Raw genomic sequence first — 24343 nt, forward strand, 5'->3', positions numbered from 1 at the left:
AAAGTCTATACCACATTCTCTCAACATGTCTTCCAATGTCTGAATGGTCCTTTCACTCTGCCCATCAGTTTGCGGATGGTAAGCTGTGCTCATATCCAGCTTAGTTCCAAGAGCCTTCTGCAGTGACTGCCAAAATCTCGAGGTGAATCTGTTGTCCCAATCGGAGATGATGGACACAGGCACACCATGCAGCCGGACTATCTCTTAGATGTAGATTCGTGTTAGCCTCTCCATCTTGAAGCTTTCTTTGATTGGCAGGAAGTGAGCGGATTTAGACAATCGATCGACAATTACCCAGATGGTGTCGTATCCATTCGTAGATTTGGGTAACTTAGTGATAAAATCCATCGTAATCATTTCCCACTTCCACTCAGGTATTTCTGGCTGCTGAAGTAGACCTGAGGGCTTTTGATATTCCACCGTCACCTTAGCGCAAGTCATGCACCTGCCCATGAAGGTAGCGATCTGCGCTTTCATGTTTGGCCACCAATAGAGCTTTTTGAGATCTAGATACATCTTATCTGAACCCGGGTGAACGAAATATCGAGTCCTGTGAGCTTCATTCATGACAACCTCTCTGTAACCACCGAACTTTGGGGTCCAGATCCGGTTTATGAAATAGTAGGCTCCGTCTTCCTTGATCTCTAAATTCTTTTCCATTCCCCTCAAAGCTTCATCCGACATGTTCTCTGGTTTCAAGGCTTCCAGCTGAGCCTCCCTGATTTGAGCGGATAAATGGGAATGGATGGCCATAGTTAGTGCCTTCACTCTACGACCTGAGTTCTCCTTCCGGCTGAGGGCGTCTGCTACCATATTGGCCTTGCCTGGATGATAGCGTATTTCACACTCATAATCATTGAGAGGCTCCACCCATCACCGTTGCCTCATGTTCAATTCCTTCAAATTGAAAATGTGATGTAGGCTTTTATGGTCGGTGAAGACAGTGCACTTGGTTCCGTACAGATAATGTCTCCATATCTTTAAGGTGAAGACCACTACTCCCAACACCAGATCGTGAGTTGTATAATTGACTTCGTGTGCTTTCAGCTGTCTCAAAGCATAAGCAATGAATTTTCCTCGTTGCATGAGCACACAGCCTAGACCCTGACTGGATGCATCACAGTAAACAACGAAGTATTTCGTCTCTTCTGGCAGAGACAAAATAGGTGCGCTGCACAAGGCCTGCTTCAATGTTTGGAACGCAGTGTCTTGCTTTTCTCCCCAACTAAACACTACACCTTTCTGGGTCAGGGTGGTTAGAGGTTTAGCAATTGACGAATTTCTGTGGGCGTCTTCGGTGCTGACCAGTTCTCAATCGCCTTGATATTGGAAGGGTCCATGTGAATGCCTTCCTCGCTTACCGTGTGACCGATGAAAGTTACTTTTCTGATCCATAATTCGCACTTAGAGAATTTCGTATATAGCTTTTCCGCCCTTAAAGTTTCTAGCACTAGCCTCAAGTGCTGCCTATGATCTTCCTCACTTTGAGAATAGACAAGTATATCATCGATGAATACTATTACAAACTTATCTAGGAAAGGACAGCACACTCGATTCATCATATCCATGAATACCGCCGGTGCGTTGGTCAGACCAAAGGGGATCACTACAAACTCGTAGTGACCATATCGAGTCTGAAATGCTATCTTAGGAATATCACCCTCATAGACTCGCAACTGATGGTACCCTGATCTTAGGTCTATCTTCGAGAAGTAGCTAGCTCCTTGCAGTTGATCGAAGAGGTCGTCGATTCGGGGAACAGGATAGCGATTTTTGATGGTTAGCTTGTTTAGTTCGCGATAATCTATGCACATCCGAAAGGATCCATCCTTCTTTTTTCACAAATAAGACTGGGGCTCCCAAGGGTGAGGAACTTGGTGTGATGAATCCCTTGCTGAGTAGTTCATTGAGCTGGCTGGATAACTCTTGCATTTTCTGCCGCCGCTAGACAGTAAGGGGATTTAGCTACAGGGGTAGCTCCAGGGATTAAGTCGATTCGGAACTCGACTTGGCGCTCGGGAGGAATTCCTGGAATATCTTCGGGAAAGATATCAGGAAAGTTGCAGACTTCAGGAATGCTCTCGAGGTCTTTAACTTCCTGTTTTTCGTGAACAACATGGGCTAGGAATGTATGACACTCCTTTCGCGAAAGTTTTTGAGCTTTGATGCACGAAATGATACGAAGGTTCGTGCTGAGTTTATCGCCATATATAACGAGAGTTTCACTAGAAGGCAAATTTAGGCGAATGGCTTTTTCGAAACAAAGGATATCGGCATGATCAAGACTTAACCAGTCCATGCCGATAATGACATCGAAGCTTTTAATGGAGGCCGGCATAAGATCGATGGGAAAAGAATGATCGTTCAGGGTAGGGGTACAACCTATGAATACGTCGTCGGTGCTCTCTTTCTTACCGTTAGCCATCTCGATGGTAAATGTTTCGGTTAAAGGTCAGGATTCATGCTTGAGTAGATGTTTAAATGCATGACTAACAAAACTCCTCTCCGCACCACTATAAAAAAGGATGCATGCATAAGAGTTGTCGATGAGGAACGTACCCGTAACTACGGTGGGATCAGCGACTGCTTCCTCTTGGCCTATGGCTAGCACTTTCCCCATGTTGCCAGCTGTTGTTGCCTTCGGGCAATTCCTATTGAAGTGTCCGACCTCACCACATCCATAGCAGGCTTGGCTTACGCCAGCTCCAGGAGCCTGATTAGTGGGTTGGACTAGTGCCTTGCAAAAACGGGATGTGTGCCCCCTTTTTACCACATTTTTTGCACAGCATGTCACGGCACGGCCCGTGATGATGGAAGTTACACTTGTCACACCTTGGGAGAGTTCCAGCATATCTGCTGGTAGGTGCCTGAGCAGTAGTAATAGCAGCAGGAGTGGTAGCAGCATGGACTACCACAATCTGCTGCTTCTTGGAGGGCTCTTGCGAGGATTAGCCCTTCCTCTTGTTCCAAAATTTCTTTTTCCCACCACCCTCCTTAGGTGGTTCGTGGGCGGCTGACACAAGTTCTTGACGATCCCCGTGGTCTATTAATGCCTACGCCAATTGTTTGGCACTATCAAACGTAAGGGGATTGGCGGCTAAGACATTTCCTTGAGTAGGGGGGTTAACCCCCATATAAATCTCTCCACTTTCTTACTCTCCGGGGTAACCATCCTGGGACAAAGAAGAGCAAGGGCGTTGAATCGGGTAATGTAAGCATTAATGTCGGATCCCTTCATCTTTAGGCCCCAGAGCTGTTGTTCTAACTTCTGCATCTCGCCACGTGGGCAGTACTCAGCGAGTATCATTTCTTTCAAATTCTCCCAACTCATGGCATTAGCGACTAGAACAGTTAGGGATTTGACTTGGCCATTCCACCAAGTTAATGCTCTGTCGGTGAAAGTGCACGCAGCAAACTTCACTTTACTGGATTCGGGGCAGGCACAAATTTTGAAGATCGATTCAATCTTCTCAAACCAGCGAGTAAATGCAATAACTCCTCCTATGCCATCCAAAGTTTCGGGTTGTGCATTCATGAATTCCTTATAGGTACACTCCTTTAAGTGCTCCTGACCGGAAGGGTTGGCACCACTGCCCGATCCACCTGAGCCACCTGGATTTAGTTGTGACATTGCAGCAGCCACGGCAGCTGAAACCGCTGCTTGGAACATCACATGGTCGAACTGAGGAGGTGGTGGTGACGAAGGATTGTTGTTCTTTCTGTTGGGTCTCTTCCTCAGAGGCATCTTACTATCAAATAACCAAGAAGAAGATGATGGTAAGTCCTCTAAAATCAAGCAATATGGAACAACACATATCTCAACCTGATTTGATAAAATTATCTACTAAACGATATATAAAGAAACATTACTACTATAAGCGAATCATCTTTAGAAAGAAATAAGTAACAACACTTGGAATGAATCTCTATACTGAGTTCGGCCCTAGGTAAATACTCCTATAGTATTTTAAAGTTGTATATTTTGTTCTTTCGATCTCTTGTTGTATATAACTTGGAAATTTTTTAGGCTTGTTGCAATACCACAATCACTCCTGAACACATGTTGGTCATGTCTCAAATAAATATAGTTGATCAGGCTATATTGATTCTAGATATAATTAGATAACTATCCAGGTTTAACTGTAGTGACCAAGATCCAGATACTTTTGTTTTGTTCTTCTTGTGTCACTGTTTCTGGTATGTACATATACTTGTATACTTCTTATAAATTACTTAGATTTTAAAAGTATACTTTTAGTTCAGAGCTCTCCGGCCCCATAAGTGTTTATAGTTGTATACCATGTAAGGTTCAGTATACTTAGTTCACTATAAACAATAGCTCTGATACCAATCTGTCACACCCCCAAACCGAGACGGCGGGAATGTTCGGGGGTGGAGGACGTCATGTAGTTTATCACAACAATTGCATCATAGTAATCAAAGTAAACACAACCATTACATTGAATATATACAAGGTATTTACATTAGTTTGATTCATAGTTGTATACATCAAAAGTATAGCAAAAAGTAAAAGACGTGACTCTATATGCTCCGTCTTCTGAAAAACTTGCAGCAGTACCTGTCTATAGATTTCCTGAGAATACAAGCGGTTTTAAAAGAGTATCAACATAAAGCTAGTGAGTTCATAAGCATGTTTGTAATGAAAATCTGTCTTTGAATTGGTAAAAATGTTTGTATGTTTCTCAAAAAATCCAATATTTTCTTAGTAATGAAAAGTAGTCTTAAACCCTAAGACCCAAAATGTATGCTTGTTACTAAATTCTGTAATTGTATATGAAAAAACCCCTGGATACCACCGGTAATGTAAAGTATGTTTTTATATGAAATCCCTGGCTACCACCAGTAATGTATAGTATGTTCTTGATTGAAAACCTTTGTTACCACCAATATGAATAGTAGTTTTATTACTTAAAATAAAACCATATAATGTAACCCTGGAATCCTCCAGTGAAATGAATGATAGTTCTATTAATTGAAATAAAACTATTTGAAGAATTAAATTCCCGTAAACAAATGGTCAGTTTATACTGCTGTGAGTTCGTATAACCATACTTGATATGACCTAGTGACCTCTACGACGTTCTTCAGGCGTCGGACGTTATGACATTTGTCACCCCAGGCATGCCTGCCTAACCGTAGCTAGCGGTTCAGGTGTGGGATAGTCAGTCCCAAATAGATCTATTCACAAATCTCACGCTCTCCCTCCAAGAGACTCTGGTTATACTATGATAGGATTTAATCCTGCACCCCGAAGAGTACAAATGAAGACGTGTCTCACAACCATATATTAACTAGTTTACATGTGGTTTTTGTATCGTTCTCTTGTATAAAAATCCGTTCGTATACTTTATAAAGTATTAATAATTATTCTTAAATAATTATTTAGTGTGGTACTCTTGAAGTCCGAAAGTAGTGACGTGTAACGTAAACGAAATCTATTATAGTTTATCTGTTTATCAATGTATAAGTTCCGAATTTGTATAGCTGTAAACTGAAACCCCAAACTATACCTATTATAGTTTGTATGTATGATATGTACTTGAATCGAGTATTGATCTGAAAAACTATGCAATTTTGGTTGTAATTTGAAAGCGTCCCTCATGCTCAGCATGTCACAGAAGGGATAATATATGTATATATTTTATAAAACATAGAAATCTATTGACTATATTAATTGCATAGGTTATAAGCATTCTGAAATTATTTTGTATAAATTCACGAAATCATTTATGTTTGGCTTGTATTCCCCCCTGAAAACGTTAAAAAGATGAAAACGTAGGGGTATGAACTCACAGTTTGTTACTGTGAGAGTGTCGTACTGTGTAACTGAATGAGGACCTTCAAGTTGTTGCACGCAGAATTAATGGGATCCTAATAATAATTAAACACATATACGCGTAATATTAGAGAAACTGTTGGGTCAAAAATATGGTTTATACTTTGCTTTTCTAGGAAAATATATTTTTCTATAATGTAATATGTAATTTTGTGGCTGTGTACGGTCGTACACGTGTGTACGGCTGTACACACGTGTACGGATGGTGTCTCATATATATAGGGTGAGCAGTGCATGCAAGTGTAAGGCTAGAAGAGAGAGAGGAGAGCATATTGTAGAGAAAAAAACTAGAGAGAAGAATTGTGTGTGAGAGAGAATCTTATGTGTTGGAGCATCATTCATATCATTGAATACATCACAAGATTCATATTCTTCTTCTTCTCCTTCTCTTCTATTTGATCTGACATCATCCAATTGATTGGGATTCCGCACCATCAATTGGATCTGATTGATACACAAGCAGATTAGGGACTTATAAGTGGTATCAGAGCTTGGATTGTATCAGTCAATTTTGTTAGATCTGGAGCTTATTTGATCTTATTTTGAAAGGATTTTTGCGTTTTTGGATAGATCGGGGCAAAATAAGGGGGGTTTCTTCTTTGCATTTTTCATAAAAATGAGTTTTTGATCGAGTTTTGGAGCAAAAAAGGGTGAAAAACGTCGTTTTTTTCGCAAATATGTTGAAGGTGTGCGGCTCGGGTGTGCGGCCAGCTCGTTTGCGGTCCTCGTCCTCGCATCGCAACCTCGACCAGCAAGAACCCTCGCAGCGTGCTTCTATTAAAAAAGAAGGAGGGATTTTGAGGGTGCAAGGAATCGAACTCGAGACCTCTACCGCAACAAACACGCACCTTACCATCTGAGCTAGCTTGTTGGATGGTTTCCTCCTTCCTAATTTGATTCAAAAGGCTTTGCAATTTCGAACCTAATTTCGCAAATTTCACACTTTTAACCCAAAAATCAATTTTCTTTATTTTTAAATTACATTTTCAACCCAAAAATTTTATTTTTTATTTTTGACTTTTTACTTAAAATTTTGACTTTGACTTTTCTATTTTGACCTTTGACTTTAAACTTTGAGTTTCTCGTTTAACCTTCAAATTTTCAAATTTAGCTTTTCGGTTTGACTTTTAAGTTTGACTTTTCAAATTTGACTTTTAAGGTTGACTTTTGAGGTTTCAAGTCAAAGGGCACTTTTGATAAAAATGAGTTCCTCTTCCATTCCGGTCAATGAAGTTTCATGCTCTAAATCTTGTAAAACTACTATTAAATTTCTCCGAGATCAAATCAATTTATTAAAAAGAGAAAATGAGGACCTTAAATATGAAGGCTATACTCTAAGGAAAGGTCAAAAACCCTTAAAAGCACAATTAGAAGCCAAAATCAAGGATTTCCGAAAGCTTCAAGAAGATTACAGCAACAAGTGTGAAAATTACGATCACATTAAAAGCAAACTTACTGCTGTAACTGAAGAACTTGACACCTTGAAAATTAAGTGTGGAAAAACAGATGTTAGTTTCAAAAATCATACTGCGTCAAGTAAGACAGTCGAGTCCTTAGTAGAAAAACAATTGAGTTTTAAAGATAATCAAACCAAGGGTTTATGGTATCACAGTGTGCCCCATCCTTTTAATGACAACTATAACCCACCCCTTGAGACCAATCAGGAAGAAATGCCTGTTCAGTATGGCCAAGCTGTTTTAGCTTCAGTTAAGACTGAACAATCAGGGTCTACTGAGGTTATTAAGGTGAATGTTTTTGATGCTTCTACTTCATGTGTAGGCAAAGTAGTAGAGGATGAGAACAAGGAGAACTCTAATGAACAAACAAACGACCCCTTGAACTCTGAATCTGTTGCTTCTAATCAACCTGTTGTTGGTAAATACAGGCCTCCAAAACAAGCAAATCAGAGTGCCTGCTGCAACTGTGCTTGTGGGAACAATAAGAGACAAGGCAAGGGTACGCCACCAGGGGCAGGAAGAAACAATTTTCCAGTGAAGAAAAAGACTTGTTTTCACTGTGGAACACCTGGACACATTGCCAGAAATTGTCCTAATCGTGCATACGTTCCATACTATGCACAAGGGTGGCAGAACGCGCCAAGAAGGAGATACTCCAAAAGAAACCCCTCAAGGTCACGTTTAGACAATGGTGACTGGAACGCGCAGAAGGCCAAGAATCAAACCCACAAGGCCAAGAATCTGAATCCCAAGGGCAAGAAGGGAATGTCGGCCAAGAAGCCAAATCCAAGAGATGCTCCCGTGAATCCAAAATCAAAGTCATCTCAACGGCCGACATCAAGATCAAAAGCAAGTACTGAGCCACCCATCAGATCTAAAAAGAAATGGGTTAAACCCAACTACAAATGGGTTCCAAAGGCTCACTCTCCTAAATCTTCTAACGATTCTAATATTTCTACATCTTCTGTTTGTGATAAACATGATATGTCATGGGAGAGAGTACCTTGCAAAGATGACAAAGGTCAACCCAGTTTCAAAATGGACTGGGTTCCAAAGACCAATTGGATCCCGCTCTGTGTCGGAGCAGCTATGGAGGCATATCATCAGACTTCGGTTTGTTTGTAGTGGCTGTTCCAGGCACATGATAGGGGACATCTCTCAACTGTACAACATTCAGACCTTTGTTTGGGAGTATGTGTCCTTTTGCAGGAAAGGAGGAAAGGAAGAGATCACAAACAGGGTTAGTGCTTAATGACATGAAGAATTTTCGGATCTGTTCTGAGATTATGCGTGCTGTTCTTAGACCTTCTGGATGCAAATTCAATCGGTGAATTACGGTTTGTGTTTTGCTCTCTATACTCCTGAGTTTATCTTACATTGATTCATTTCAAAGTCATTTTTCTTTAATTTTCTTATAGCTTTTTGTCAGTAGGTATTGTTTGGGAAGTGATATCAAGAAAGTGATAACGGGCAGTCTAAAACATGTGTAAAGGACTGAATCTAAATTGTCTAGACTCTGTGTTCAATGTGCTGGTAGGCACGAAGGATTTGACAGTGTCGATTTAGATAGGATTGTTTGGACTGACCATATGACGCTCGGGTAGATTGAGCAGTGAGATAAACACGAGAACCTACAAGATACACTAAATTAATACATATCTAGACCAGTGGTTCAACTTTTCTTTGATGTACGAACTTATGTCCTTAATTCTGGTTCTGATAGGGCGACTGGGGGTTCTGATAAAGTAGGTCTGTAGGAAATTATTTTCTTGCTTTCTATCTGTCAGTCATATGTTGCTTCCTCTGCGTGATTGGAAGAGATCCAACCTGGAATGCAACATATGCAACTCTATTTCTACGCACCTCCTAATCTATGAAATTCTTTCTATCTGTTAGACATATGTTGTCTCCTCTGCGTGATTGAAACATATCCGACCTGGAACACAGCATATGCAACATTCTACCTCTCAATCCCTCTATCTCTGTTAGTCATATGTTGTCCCCTCTGCGTGATTGAAAGAGATCCGACCTGGGACACAACATATGCATCTATCTCTAAATCTGACTTCCTCTTTAATAATTGTTTACTCACCTAAAGTAAGGAGTCCTTAGGAAGTTCTTGATAACCAGGGTATATCGGGAAGTGGGGAACATGTTCTAGTGCAACTAAAATTGAACCATTTAGAGGTTGCCTATAGATCTCGCTGCTTAATTTAAGTGGACAACAATACCCATGGTCGTCGTCAGCTAAATGGTTTATTTAGAAAAGTTTGTCGATATCCTTCGTGTTTAAGTGGACCACAATACCGGCAATTGACCAGATCTATTCATGAAGGTGAAGGTACTGATAAACAAGTTCAGGCTGTCTCACAACTTTGATCCCAAATATTTTTCTTTTTGTTAAATTTGTTCATAGTTTTCCTCTATACACAAATTTAGGGGGAGAATTAAAAAAAAAATCAAAAATCAAACAAAAATCAGAAAAATTCAAAAATCAAACAAAAATTAGAAAATTAAAAATCAAAAAATAGTGTTATTTCTGTTTTATTTTTTTTTCAGTTAATATGAAAAACCCAAAAAATATTGTGTGCTAAGTTTTCTTTTAGTTTTGTTTTGTCTTGAAAAGTGAATTCAGATGCAGATGTGACTCATGGAGACTGTATCGAGAGTTTCTGAGCCAAGGCTTCGTCCGTGATCATCGAAGAATTCTCATTCGAAGGAGCAAGAAATGAAGATTATTCTTCCAACATTCAATCCTTCAACCCCAGAAGCAAGGTCAAGCTGCGCTTGAAGATTATGTGACAGATTGCATTGAAGCCTCCTCAATCAATTTGTTGCTATTCTTGAACCTGCTGAAGTGATCCAGAAGTTTCGCTCTCTGATATTTTTTCTCTGAAGATTCTCAAGTTGAAAGCGCTATCTTTCAAGAATCTTATTAAGAAGCCTCCTCACCCAAAGTGCGTTCAGAGTCAAATCTTGAAGAAATGCCCAACCGCTCAGGATGAAGTCATTCATTGAAGATTCATATGTTCATCTTGATGCTGTGAAGAAATTTGAAGATTAATGCTGAAGCCAAGCTCCCAATGAAGATTAACAAGAAAAGCCAGCTACTTTTTAGGGAGAGTTTGTTGGGCCAATTAGAAAAGAAAGCTATAAACCAAGGGGGAGATTGTTGGGTCAAAAAATATGGTTTATACTTTGCTTTTCTAGGAAAATATATTTTTCTATAATGTAATATGTAATTTTGTGGCTGTGTACGGCCGTACACGTGTGTACGACCGCACACCCTGTGTACGACCGTACACAGGGTGTGCGGTTGTACACACGTGTACGGCTGGTGTCTCATATATATAGGGTGAGGAGTGCATGCAAGTGTAAGGCTAGAAGAGAGAGAGAGAGAGAGAGGAGAGCATATTGTAGAGAAAAAAACTAGAGAGAAGAATTGTGTGTGTAAGAGAATCTTATGTGTTGGAGCATCATTCATATCATTGAATACATCACAAGATTCATATTCTTCTTCTTCTCCTTCTCTTCTATTTGATCTGACATCATCCAATTGATTGAGATTCCGCACCATCAATTGAATCTGATTGATACACAAGCAGATCAGGGACTTACAGAAACCATTATTTATAGTGTTGGAAAACACTTGCTTTTGGTTTAGGAATGTTACCGGGACTCGCTTGAATTGGGAAAAATGGGTTTTCAGCCAAGTTCACGACTTGGGAGAGTTTGCGGCCGTGATCTGTTCTCGGCCGTGAACTGTTCTCGATCGTGAACTGTTTACTGCCTTTGAAGGTTTGAAGGTTCACGGCCATGAACTGATCTCGGTCTTTGAAGATTTGAAGATTTGAAGGGTTTGCGGCCGTGAACTCAAGAACAACCACACCGGATTTGATGAAAAACGCGTTTTAGGTGCCCCACAACAACACCCGAAGGTGATTCTTGATGATTTTCGGAAGAAAAGAGGGTATTTTTGTGTTTGCGGTTGAGAGGTTAGAGAGAGAATGAGGGTAGTTTTCGGCCAGAAATAGTAAATGAGGGGTAGAAGTCACGTATATATATGCTGGGGGTATGGTCGGTTGGGGGGTCCACCAACCGTGAACAGTTTACGGCGGTGATCGGGTTCACGGTCGTAAACACCACTCAGGTCGGAATCTGCTGATTTTCGAAGAAAACTCGGGTTTTTTCGCGATTTTGGTTCCAACTCTTACGTAAATTTACTTGTACATAATTATATATACTATTAATCATTAAAAACTTGGCGAACAGTAAATTTTTTTCTCTTTCATATTTTGCCACTTAACTTCTCATTCTTACTTTAACACCACCATACTTTTACTATTTTGCCCTTTTATCACTTCCTCTCCATCGCCTTTGACTCCACCGCCTTTCACTTCGCCCCTTTCTTCTTATCTCAATTTGCTCTTAATTTCATCAGGAAAGCTTCCATGTCTCTTGCAATTTCCTGCGCTCCTCTTTCTTGCACCACTCCCAATTTCATCTCCTGTCTTTCTGTACTTCTCTCTTTGTTCATCTTCTGTCTTCGATTTTGCCCTTGCCCGAAGACATTAACAATCGTTTCAGTTGTTTGGGATAACACGGTCAACACCTGGAAAGTCGTTGATGTTCCCTCATGCCTTCTTACGCTTACACTTCCAATTCATACTGAAAGAGTTCATGTATGTTGATTTAAGGTTTGTCTCTTTTTTTCCTCTTCTACTTCTTCTCTGGAGTTCCATCTTCAGCTACTCCATCTTTTAGTCAGTTATTTTATTTTGACATAATGAACTCATATGTAATTTTGGACAAACCTTCTCTGTGAAAAAAGAAACTAATTTGGGGCTTATTAGATTGGTTTTTTTGTTCATAATTGGCAGATTTGAAGATGCACATCAACTGCTTGATGAAATGCCTCAAAAAACCGGTAAGATTAGTTCTACTCCATCATTGACTACACAAGCTTCTTACACACTTTCATATAACTTTTTGATAATGATGATAAAAATAAACAAGCAACCAGAGATTAAATAAATGTAGTTGTAATTACTAGAAGAAAGACACCAAAAAAGACTAGGTTGTTGATCTTCTTAACAAGGTTCTTAGGTTGTAGATGAGAATATTGTGATTGTGGTTTCATGGTGTTTCTAAGAAAATAACTCTATGTATAGAGGTTCAGAACTCAAATATTTATATCACTTGTGTAGTGGGATAATCGACATCTTTTGTTATCATTATATATAATTATAGATTAAGAATCAAATCCCGAATGAAATGCTTTTTCGTAGCAAAACTAAACAGTTGTAAACAAGAAAAACATTTTTTTCAACAATGTTCACGTTTTTGTGTATTAAATTATAGGATGAACTGCAATTGGCTATAAGTGTTCATATTTTTTCATTTATGAAATTGGGTCACTTTTTGTGTGGGGTTGGAAATGATTTTTTTAATTTTGTAAAAAATAGACCACTTTTAGATTTGGTTCGTAGACACAGGGTGCTTTTATTATTATTTTTTTTTGTATAAATAACATATTTTATCGTAGTCACTAATAACTAATTCATGTATTAACAAACAAACCCTCATAACTTACAACTTTGGTCCTTCAACATATATCTCATGTTTTGTCCATATCTATAATTATTGATGTAAGGTTTTGTCAAGTATGGTGGGAACCATTTACCTAATGTGCTCTCTTTATAATCTCTTTGAATAAGGTAATTAGTGTATCAGATAGAAATAATCCCATGTGATACATAATATGTACACTTTTAATCCATTTTCTTGCCACCTATTTTGACAAAAATCTCTCCCTTTAAATGTATGAGTTTACTCTTAATATTGAATTAAGATTCCCAAGCATTTCGTTGCTGGCAAGAACTGGGTAGGATGTTAGGGATTGATCTTTTTTTGTCTATTTTGTAAATATATGATCAGGGGTTTGGTGTTGTCATCTCATCTGAAAATATTATTGTTTTAAGTTGTTTAGTTTTTTATTGATAAACATTAATCATATTATTAAAGAGTCAACATCTAATAAAAATTAGAAATTGTGCTTTGATTCAAATGATAAGTACGTTGCTATTATTAGCTAAAAAGATAAGTATGTTGCTATTATCGGTTAAAAAGATAAGTGTGTAGCTATTATTGATTAAAAACATAAGCGTGTAGCTACTATACCTTAACAATATAAGTATGCTGCCATTATTGGTTAAAAACATAAGTTGCCATTAGGTTTTCATTTAAGGGTATATTGGTCTTTCTCTTCTTTTCAGGTTAGAATATGCAGGGAGAAGACAACTGGAAATGTGTACGTAATGAAAAAACTTCAGAAGTCTGAAATGCTTCGTAGAGGCCAGGTAGAAGGTCATTTCTGTCAATTGTCAAGCCGTTTCTTGTGTTTCCAAATGCTTTAAATTGACTTTTGTTGGAGTGTTTTTAGGTTGAACATGTGAAAACAGAAGGGAACATAATTGCAGAAGTTACTACAAACAGTCAAACAGTCAAACATCAATATCCTTATTAAAAGTTTCAATTTAGACAACTGAAGTCCTCCTAAAATCTACACAAATGTTGGTAAATGTTGACTTTGGGTTTACAACGACACTTTTTATTAGTTTGATTTTGTGGGATTTGGTTGTCCAGTATCCATTCAGTCATTTTGTTGCAAATGAGTACGGAATTCAACTCCATTGCAGTTCACAGTATGCATGAAAATCAGCTTTCCATCCATAAACTCATGGAATTCAATTCTAATTTTTCCTCATTTGCTTTAATGACTAAAACTTGGTTGTCCGGATATCACATACATCAACACTGCAAATATTTCTATCTGACGTCTTTGCATCTGCCCGACTACCCCTAGAACCCATCTCGCTCCAGCGGCACTAAATTTACTCTATACAGGTTCTCACCAACCGGATCTAAAAGAAGGCAGAAACAAGCAGCGGTAAACATAAGTACTTTTTTTATATATTTATTTGAGGAGATCAATCAACATTTATGTATTTTTAGTAAAGAACCTTTAGGCAATAATCATTCTTATGCAGGCGTTCTCATGTTTTTTTTATTTGGTTGAGGTTCTCATGTTTTTTGTATTTCGAGAAAGTCAAAGTTTGATTTGAAGATTACCTCTTCTACTTATTTCTTTTTTTGTTTGTTTAGTTAAGTGCTGAATTGTTTTTGTTTTGTTGATTAATTTCTTATATATCAGGGTTTGTCATATCTGATCGAAGCATCTACTCTTTTTCATTAAAATCAAATTTCAAAACGTAGAGGAACCAAAGGGCTTCTAGCCCAACAGTATCCGGTGGTGCCCTCCCTCTTTGAGGTCGAGGGTTCAAGTCCCGTCGTGGACATAGGTGGAATTACGTGGTATTAGTTTAGGAGTAGATTAGATTTGTCGGTTCAAAAAAAAAACGTAGAGGAGAAGATTTCTTTCTTATTTTAACTTTTTGGTTCTTCATATCTAAAAGATACTATGTATGAACAAAAAAAAGGAGTTTTGAAATAAGAAATAAGTGGTTTAGATATTTATTTTAAAAGATTGTTCAATAATGAACAAATGGTAAATCATCTCAAAACATTTTTTACCTTTTTGGTTCTTTTTTAGGGTAAAATACACTAAATAGCAATGTAAATACCATGGAATAAGGTTTGATCCTATTCATGGAGATTTCATATTTCCATTTTTGTTTTTTATCACAATTAAATATTCTTTTTTCTAATATGAAAAGAATCGACCGTTATGTTCTACCATTTCGTACAACTTGAAATAAGGAAAAAAAAAAACAAAACACAGCGCCAATGGCGCGTATGATTCCCCTCTAGTTTAAATGATTTAATAAACCATAAGAATTTGACGGAACAAATGAAATTTGCATTAAATTAACAGAAATCGGGCTAGAATTAACGGAAAAAGATTCGGGTTGTCACAATATACCCCACACAACCATGCATATACAATGCATGCACACCGAGCCCACAATTATCATATTGGATTGCCCCTGGTCCTAAAGTCATCAGACTGGATTGCCTCTAGTTTTCCTGGCCTTCAACATAAAGTTGAACCTCCTATACCCAACAAACCATAAGATGTCGACATATACAATAATAATCAATATCCAGCAGGTACATGTAATCATACATATCTACCAATGTAATGCATACTCAGTGAACACAGGTAATCATACATATCTACCTGTCTAATATAGAACCAACATAACATCAATTCAATATACACGGATGCATAATCAAGTGGGTCGTAATTGGTGTCTTCGAACCACAAGTATAGTGAGTAAAACTCACCTCGCAGTCAGAAAGATAGCAGAAATGAACATTGCTCCAAGTGCCAACTCTACAGGTCACCTATACAATAAACATTAACCTAATATCAATCTACATCTCAAAATACCCAGAATGCCCCCAAGTTAAACTTGGTCAAAGGTCAAAGTCAAAAATTCAAAGTCAAGGAAAGTCAAGCTGACTGACTACGCCCTGTGAAATCAGTTACTATATTGGGCATAATTGTGACCTATACAGATATTAATGCTTTAGCCCAGTATGCACAGCGTACCAATTGGTACGCTTAACGTACTTCGTCTGGATCCGTTTCCTCTCATTAACTGCTTATTCCCTAAAGACATTTCATCAAAATTTAGATGTAGACCCAAAACATAGTTCTAAGTCATAAAGTTTCCAACTTTATGACTTTCCTTGTCTAGAAAAGGTCCAAAAGCTAAAACCCAAACTTAATATTCCATTAAGACGTCATCAGTCTTGCATGGAAGGGATAGAAGGACCAAGATCACATTTTTATGGTTCCTAGCACCTAAAAACATCTGAAAGGACAACTCTTCTGGTTATAGTAGGCCATACTCATGAACACCAAGCTTGTAGGACCAAAAATGAACACAAACTCTAGGCCAGCAAGATCTAAGCAAATAACTCATCAAGTTTCAAAATTATACCTTCGAAGGATGGTTGATGGTGAGACAGTTCTGGATCCAAGATGCTTTTAGCTCCTAAGATGATTCCACTTCCTTCTTCCTCCTTCAAGAACACCAAAAGTACACTCTAAAGCTCAAAGATGTTCACATAATGGATTAGGGTTTACAAGGGGCGATTTGGGAGATGGAGGCTGATGAGGGAAAGGGTTTGGGAGAGTTAAGGATGTTTAAATAGTTCTCAAAATCTAAAAATTAGGGTTTGCTCACTGGCCACGTACGCTCTATGTACTCATTAAATGTACTACGCCATGTGTATGCCCCAATCGCACATGACATAAGGACTTATCTTGCAATATTTAATTCACTTAGGTTTAAAAATGGAAATTTACCTGAACCAGGGTGTTACAGGAGTAGGTTAACCACACTGTGAGTATCACAACAATTAACGTGATTTAGATTGATATGAGTGATTCGTGAACTTGTGAAGTTATTGAGAAAGGAGTGATAGTATTTGAGATGTGATATATAATAGATTGACTTGTTGAGTGCCTAGTTGATATATATTATGAGAGAGAATTGTTGAGTTTTATTTCATATTTAATGAAAATAATGATATAGAAGATGATGATGATGATGATGATGATGACGATGATGATGATGATGATGATGATGATGATTGTTATAAGTATCTACACTCGTGACTTGAGAATGACTCGTATGTCGAGTGTCAGATGATAGTTGAGAAAAGGTACATTAAATACTACCAATTATGAGGAGGATGATTAAAATTTGGAATAACGGTAGGAATATTGATTGATTGAGATATTTGAGAAGAATGTTAATGATCAGGATATATTTTAAAATGAGACGTAGATCTTTTAATTGCAAGACAGTTCATGATTATTTTAGAGATAAAGAGATTTTTGATAACTAAGGTGTTAACCTAGATATTTGTGTTTATGGAACAAGAGTATAAAACACTTATACTAAGAATATGCTAATGATTTGAGATAATTATAAGATGCAGTAAGGCATTTAAAGAGTAGATAAGATCAAATAAGATGAGAATATAGTAAAAAGAATATGACAAGATATATGATATGAAAAGAGATAATATACTCTAGATCCATGATACGAGATTTCAAGATATTCCGAGGAAGGAATATTTTGAAGGAGGGGAGATTTGTAGCACCCGTCTCTTTCGTACCACGTATTATTTCTAGAGATACGAACTTCCGGGATGAGTTAGTATTTGCTACTAGCAAAATACTATTGAGGAAGGAGTCATGATATGGTTCTGTTACGAACCTGTTGGTAAGATTGTGTCACACCCCGAAACCGATGGCGGAAACATTCCGGGGCGGAGTGACGTCATGCGTAGTATCACAATAATTGTATCATAGCAAGCATAGTAAACACAACCAGACATTGAATACATACGTGAAAAAGGTTTACATTGTTTAATACATAGTTTTCTTCATATCAAAAGTAAAATAGAAAGTGCAACTCTAACGCTTCGACTTCTCCGAACTCCTGGAAGTACCTGTCTACTAATTCCCTGAGAATACAAGCAGTTTTGAAATAATATCAGCATAAAGCTGGTGAGTTCATAAGCATTTAGTTTTGGTGGAAAAGTGTTCTTTGAATCCTTTTGAAAACTGTTCCTCAAGAAAATCCTATATTTTCCCTAAAGGTTGATGATTGATTATCCGTTCTAAACTGAGGTGTGCAAGTATCTACCATACTCGAAAAGCAGTTTTCTTTTAAAAACCCTGGTTACACCCAGAGAGGTATATTAGCCTTATTACATAAATAAAACTAAATAAAAGAAAACCGTGATGAATTAAGTCCTGAAGGTATTATTAGTAATACCCTCCAGTAATCTATCGGTTATTACTTTGAGGTTAGTTCATTTGATTCATTATTACAAAAGTAAATTCCTGTTATCTAGGTTGTGAGTTTCATAACCATAACTGACTGGATATGGCCCGCAACGGCCGATATCCTTAATGACTTTGTCACCCGCAGACCTGCCGGTCCAACTGTAGCTAGCAGTGAGGTGCAGGATTGTCAGTCCCGTATAGATCTATACACAACAGTCACGCTCTCCCTACAAGAGATTCTGGTCACGAGTGCTAGTCCTCCACTCTGTTTCCTGTGGTGAGTGTTACCAAGGACGTGTCTCAAACATAGCCTAACAAATTTACAAGTAATAATACCGAAAATCCTGTTTATGATTTGCATCAATCCTTTATAAAATAATACATTTTACTATATGATTCACAAGTTCATTGTTCTAGTTTTGAAAACTGTTTCTACGAGTTGATTTCTTAATCGTTTGGTAAAACTGTTTTCCGTGTTAAAAGCATACTGAAATTATAATTATCTTAAACAAAATAATATATTCTGAGCACAAGTTTCCTTGTACTTTTGCTTGTATTCCCCCCATGAAAACATGAAAAACTCGGAAAAACGTAGGGGTATGAACTCACAGTTTATCGTAGGATCCGAAAGCACAATTGGTTATGAGTGTTGAGAGTCAACCAATGTTTCGTACGCAAGTGGATCCTATTAACATGTGATAACACATATGTGATTACACTTAGGGTATATAGCCACTATTAGACACATGGACACATCTTAGGGACATGAAAACACTTAGAATTAGGTGTTACAAACACCTATTGAAGTCCCAAAATGAGTGAAATGCTTTAGATTTGAGTGTAAGACCACAAAACCCGACTTTTATGTGTGTGCGGCCAGGTGTGCGGCCAGGGTGTGCGGCCAGCATGAGTGTGCGGTTGCACACAGGAGTGTGCGGCTGTACAGAGGGTGTGTGTGGCCGTACACAAGAGTGTGCAGCCGTACACTCCTCGTTTGTGTCCGAAATGTCGATTTTTGAGGTGTTTTCGAGGTGTTCTTGTGCTAATACCAAGTCCTATTAGTAAATGAAGGCCAAAACTCTTCACTTTGGAGATTTTAGTGTGTGTGCGGCCACCTTATGAAGGTGTGCGGCCGTACACCTTCAAAGGATGAAGAACACGAAGAACACTATGAGTTTTAGGCTTAGATTCAGGTGTCTTACCACTATAACAAGCTGAATGATGGAGTAGTTCACGTTTTTTAGGCCTCTTGAGTGTTCTTGGATGAAGTGTTTAGAGAGAGAGAAAGTAGTGAGAGAAAGTAGAGTGCAGCCAAAGGAAATGAAATGAGTGAAGGGGTCCCCTTATATATAAATAAGGGTGTGTGCGGCTGGAGAGTGGGTGTGCGGCCGCACACCCATGTGTGCGGCCGTACACACCTCTTAGAAGGGTGTATGGCCCGGTTTTGCTTCTAAACGACGTGTTGACTCATTCCTAATCTCATTCCCAACTGTACTCAAGCTTAGAACACTTAAACGGACCTTTAAAGAGCGTAAAATGGTGATAACAATCGAATTTAATTTGGAGGTAAAGATCAATTGTACAGGATAAAAGTTCCGGGTTGTCACATCATCCCCCCGTTAGAGGGAATTTCGTCCCGAAATTCGAATATAGAATACAAATCATGGACTAGGGAAAGAGATGCAGATACTTCTGTTTCATCTGATCTTCACGCTCCCACGTGAATTCAGGTCCCCGCTTGGCATTCCAGCGAACCTTCACTATCGGGATGCGACTTTGTTTCGTTCGTTTAACTTCCATATCCATGATTTCGATTGGTTCTTCCACACAGTTTAGATTCTCGTTGATTTCAATCTCATCGAGAGGAACAACAAGTGTCTCGTCGGATAAGCACTTCTTTAGGTTCGAGACGTGGAAGACAAAATGAATGTTACTAAGTTCTTGAGGTAATAGGAGTTTGTAGGCTACTGGGTCGATCCTAGCGAGGATCTCGAAGGGTCCTATGTATCTTGGATTTAGCTTCCCACGCTTTCCGAAGCATATCATGCCTTTCCAGGGCGAGACCATCAACAGGACACGGTCTCCAACCTGGAATTCCAAGGGTTTTCGTCGTTTATCGGCGTAACTCTTTTGTCTATCTCGTGAGGCTTTAAGTCGTTCTCGAATTTGCACGATCTTTTCTGTGGTTTCGCGGATGATTTCTGGGCCAGTGAGAGTGTTGTCAGGGACTTGTCCATTGGCTAGCTGCGTGTCGCCCACCTCAACCCAGCACATAGGGGATCTGCACTTACGGCCGTAGAGGGCTTCGAAGGGCGCAACCTTGATGCTGGAAAGGTCACCGCTGTTGCAAGAAAGTTCAATTAAGAGTATATGTGTGTCCCACGACGCATCTTCAATTGTCCGGATGGTTCCCTTACTCTGTCCTCCTCTTTGTGGATGATACTCTTCGTATGAATACTTTCGGGTTTCGAAGAGACATGAATTTTTCGAAGTTCGCATCTAGTTGTCGTCACGAGCGCCGAGAGTTTCGCGATCGAACGATTTAAGACAAAAGGGGTTTGATATGACATAGACTCAGTCGAACTAGACAGGATGATGTCGTAGAATCGCGCGTTAAGTTAGTCCGGGAGGATCGTTTTGCTAGCATATTGGCATCCCTAAATGAACGTCTCTGGTATTTTCTGCGTTTGATTTGGACTTGGTGGGTACTACTAATGCGAGGGTCCTGATGTTTTGAAACTATGAACTCTTGATGGAATGGTTCTCACTAGATTTTCCTATGATTGCTTGGCGTATACAAGTCATGAATAAACACAACTGACTCTAATGTAACACTAGGCTACCATAATTTACCCATTAGGGCATCAACTTTTAAAAGTACGTCGTGATTAAATTTGGACGAGAAAGAAATCACGATTATGAATATTTATTGAGGTTTTCGGAACGTACCAATACACAACAGGTTTCTTTGATGCTTCCTCATTCCCTGAGGTTAGACTCCTCCTGCTTCCTCATTGTTCTTCTCTGTTGGGCAGTCTCTTTTGAGATGTCCCATTTCGCCACATACGCAGCACACTTGGACTATGCTAGCATCAGTAGTGGAAGCGATGTGTTGGGTCGGGGTCTTTGCGAAGCGGGCTTCCTTGCCATCCTTAGCCCTTGGACAATTTCGTTCGAAATGTCCGGGTTCGCCACAATTGCAGCAAACCTGACCCATCTTCGAGGTGTTTGGCTGTGCAGGTGCCCTGCAGTTCGGGTGGTGTGTCCTTGTCTGTTGCAGTTCTTACATTGAAGTTTTCGGCACTTTCCTACGTGGTGGAAGTTGCATTTCTCGCAGCTTGAAAGTTTTCCAGCATATTGCCGCACTGGCGTTGGCACTGGTTTGGCGGATGTGGTGGCTGTAGGAGTTATCACGGGTTGTCGTCTCTTAGCTAGTTTCTGAGACGACTTGCGCTTCACCCCTATCCAGAATTTGCGTTTGGCGCTCTTGGGTCTAGGAGTTGGAGTGTCCTCCTGGATAAGTCCTTGTTGATTTTCTGGTGTGCTGCTACAATTCGAGGTGTGGAAACTGTTCTCATTCCCATTTAGGTTGTTAGCATTAAGAACAGCTAGAGCGGTTGCTACAGCTACTGTGACAGTAGCTTGGAACGTAGTTGAGTCCATCTGGAGGATTGGTGCCTTTCTGGTGGACTGATTCTGTTTCTTCGGAGGCATGATCTGCTACATGTCAAGAAAAGAAGCTTGTGAGCAACAATGGTTGCCTCTGGATGTATCCTAAATGTTTATCTATGCATTAGGATTTCCCGTTGTGCTATCTGACTCTCTTTGATTCGACCCAACTCCCCATGATGTGGTCTTAGAAAGAATAGAAAATTTTGAACGCAGTAAAGTTCTCATACAATAAACTTACTAACTCCTTGTTGTTCAGCTCATTGCGCTGGCTGGATAACTCTCACATTTTCGTCGGCTCTTGACGATATGGAGATTTAGCTATAAGGATAGTTCCGGGGGTCAATTCGATACGGGATTCAACTTGACACTCGGAAAAATCCATTGACTGTCTTTGGGGAAAGCATCAGGAAAGTTGCAGACTTCGGAGATGCTCTCGAGGCCTTTAACTTTTTGTGTCTCATCGACAACATTAGACAGGAATGCATGGCATCCCTTTCGCAGATACTTCTGGGCTTGGGCGTAGGAAATGATACGAAGGTTCGAACAAATTTTATTACTATGACCAGTGAGGACTTCGTCAGAAAGAAAGACTGAGACGAATCGCCCTCTCGAAGCAAAGGACATCAACACGATTTGAGGCTTAACCATTTCGTGCCGATTAGGATATCGAAGCTGATACGAAATTGATGGGGAAAAGGAATAATCGTCTAAGTACATCTTATGATTCACGTTTTGAGGACAAAACAGTGATGGGACCTTGATAAAGTTGCTTACTTTTCATGCTATCAGTCTAAGGTACACTTTTGACAATGAAAATCTTTAACTGAAATATGATAGTTGCCACCATTGTCGATATCAAGATTACACAGAGTTTGAAAAATTTGACCTAGGAGTAGGTCTACCACATACCAACAGAGGAACAATTTGACAACATAAAGAACTAGCAAATCGGTACTTGCAAGGCAAGAATGTCTACAGAGAAAGGAGCTACTTGGAACATAAATAGGAAAGCTATTCTTTAGACCAAAAGGAAGGACAAGTAGAATATTTCCTACTGGCGATGGGCACTTCTAGGGCGGAACCTTAGGTTAGTCAACTGGCGCTCCATTTCAAGCAGGCGACTCTCGTATACTGATTGGCGTGCTCGGAGCTCTACGACCTCAGCTCGAGTTGCAGCTAGCTCTCGCTGTTGGGCTTCGTTGGCTCTCAAAATCCTCCCATAAGCAACCTCGAGACTGCGAATACGGTTTGTGTTGGCATCCGAGTCTGCCTCGAGTTCCACAGTTCGTTGAATGGCCGCCACGTTCATTTCGACATTGCGGGCCACTCGGCGGACTATGATTGGAAGGGCTCTATCTACGGAGCCTCCTCCGTCCACATTGTAGAAGCGGCGATCCCCATTATACGGGCGGGGTTGGCCTTGTTCGTGACTCCACCTATACAGGCTTCCGATCCACATGGGCGTTGGGCCTTCGAGTACAAGCTGAGGGTTGGGATTTGGTATTGGGGCTACTGGGAGTAAGTTCTCGACTTCTGGTTCCAAGTCAGTCTCTTCAGGAAATGGTTCGGCAATGCCATTGTCAAAAGGGATTTCATGGTTTCCTTCTGGCTCTGGTTCGATCCATCCATCATCTCCTTGGTTAGGAAAGTACGTGTCGCCAGGAAGATGGAATCCAGCCATGCTATCTACGCGAGGCGAGGGTAAAGGAATTGTTAATAGGCATCGAATCTATAATACTTCTAATGTATTATAGTTACATGATTGATTCTCCTGGGTAAAACTCCGGTTCGGTCATTATAGCACCCTAAAATACTCCTACAATATTTTAATCCTTATGTTTGGTTCTAGAACTCTTCTGGTATCTAGGTAAGTTTTAGGCTTGTTGCAACACCATAGTTACTCCCACGCACATGTTGGTCATGTCTCGAATGAATATAGTTGATCAGGCTATATTGACCCTAGACATGATTACATAACTGCCCAGGTTTAACCGCAGTGTCCAACATCCAAATACTTTTGTTTTGTTCTACTTACGGCACGGATTCTAATACTCGGGTATACTTATATACTTTTATAAAAATACTTGTATTTTCGAAAGTATACTTTTTAGTTTAGAGCACTTAGGGCCCTTAGTATTTATAGTTGTATACCATGTAAGGTTCGGTATACTTAGTTCGCTATAAACAAGGGCTCTGATACCAATCTGTCACACCCCGAAACCGATTGCGGAAACATTCCGGGGCGGAGTGACGTCATGCGTAGTATCACAACAATTGTATCATAGCAAGCATAGTAAACACAACCAGACATTGAATACATACGTGAAAAAGTTTTACATTGTTTAATACATAGTTTTGTTCATATCAAAAGTAAAATAGAAAGTGGAACTCTAACGCTTCGACTTCTTTGAACTCCTGGAAGTACGTGTCTACTAATTCCCTGAGAATACACACAGTTTTGAAATAATATCAGCATAAAGCTGGTGAGTTCATAAGCATTTAGTTTTGGTGGAAAAGTGTTCTTTG

The 24343-nt window shown here is 39.4% G+C and overlaps 1 long non-coding RNA gene across 1 annotated transcript; it reads left to right on the forward strand.

The window, feature by feature from the left end:
- The first annotated feature begins 11684 nt into the window (after positions 1-11684).
- Positions 11685-14477, forward strand: LOC145142351 (uncharacterized). The gene is made up of 4 exons (XR_013723413.1): positions 11685-12011; positions 12195-12241; positions 13590-13673; positions 13757-14477. It is a non-coding gene; the product is annotated as an uncharacterized LOC145142351 (long non-coding RNA).
- Positions 14478-24343: the final 9866 nt, after the last annotated feature.

The sequence above is a fragment of the Lactuca virosa genome, unplaced genomic scaffold, assembly GCF_052849685.1.
Source record: "Lactuca virosa cultivar CGN04683 unplaced genomic scaffold, Lactuca_virosa_CGN04683_v6 scaffold_20, whole genome shotgun sequence".
Classification (NCBI taxonomy): Eukaryota; Viridiplantae; Streptophyta; class Magnoliopsida; order Asterales; family Asteraceae; genus Lactuca; species Lactuca virosa.